The sequence below is a fragment of the Ascaphus truei genome, unplaced genomic scaffold (genome assembly GCF_040206685.1).
Source record: "Ascaphus truei isolate aAscTru1 unplaced genomic scaffold, aAscTru1.hap1 HAP1_SCAFFOLD_97, whole genome shotgun sequence".
Classification (NCBI taxonomy): Eukaryota; Metazoa; Chordata; class Amphibia; order Anura; family Ascaphidae; genus Ascaphus; species Ascaphus truei.
Window position 1 is genome coordinate 763,641 of NW_027457309.1, and position 1,360 is coordinate 765,000.

The window sequence follows — 1,360 nt, forward strand, 5'->3', positions numbered from 1 at the left end:
TTTGAAGCCAGACGCCGCGGAGGAAGGACCTCCGGCCAAGAAAGAAGACCAGGGCGTGGCCGCAGACGGGGAGAAGACCCCGCCCCACCCCGCTGGAAGGAGATAGAAGAAAGAAGAACACAGATGAAGATGGATTACAGATAGAAGACCCGTGGATTGATTTGGATTTTTAGTTTAATGTTTATTATTTTATGTTTTTTATTTTATGGGTTCCTGATCGTGGATTGGTTCATGAGTAAGCTGCGCAACGGGAGTCGATGGGGGCAAGTAATGGTAAGTGAACTACAGTAAAGAAATGTATTTTATTTAACTTGTTAATTTTTTCAAAAGGTTTTTTAACATGTGTATTTTTTTTTTGTGGTATATCATTTCTTGCCACTGTATGTATGTATGTATATATGTCTAGAGAGATATATACATACAGTACAGTACAGGGTAAGAACTGATGTTGTTTTAAAAGCTGGATTAGATGTGTTTTAAATTATTTTGTGTATGCTGCTACAGTATGCTTTATTGTGAGTTTAAAGTATTTTAAAATTAGATAGATGTATTCCTTGGTATTGTATTGTGTGTTTGAGGAAGGTCAGGGATAGGCTTGGTTTGTAAAGGTTGTATTTTTGTCGGTACTTATATTTTTTCAAAGGCTTAATTGTTCTGCTCTAGGCATGAATTTGTTAATGGTTTTATTGTTCGGGATCTAGTGTGAATTGTTTAGGGATGTAAATAATGATTGCTAATTGAGTTTTGTTTACTTGGTTGATTAAAAATGGATTAAAATATGGTGCATAGATATTTAGGCATCATTTATATTGGAATGTAAGTTGTTTAAATGGCTTTTCAGAGGTTTAGTGATGATTTAGATTGAGAGATCAGTTATGAATATTAAAGGAAATTGATTTTAATTTAGTGTGTATGTATGGAGAAGTGTTTGGTTGTAGGACAGTGCTTTTGATAACCCTTCTACATTTATTTGTACTGTATATTGGTTTATCATGGGTGTGTATATAACGTGTGTATATATATATATACAGTGTTCGACAATCCTATACATTTACTCGCCCGGGGCGGGTGGATTTAACCCCCGGGCGAGTAACTATTGGCCCAAGCAGCACACGTGTTTTGTTTTTTAAATTTTCCCTGCTCGCGCTGAAATTTCCCTGCTCGCGCTGGCTGAAAAAAAAAAAAAACTCCCCTACCTGACAGATGATTGGCGCGCGCTCCCAGGCTTTGTGGGCGCGCGGCCAGGCTCTATATGAGCCAGCCCCCAACGAGCGGCCATTTTTTCCCATGGAGGATGGAGGACACAGTAAGTATTATCTGTGCCTTCCTCCACCTCCCTCCCCTCCCCGGTGCTCCTGCT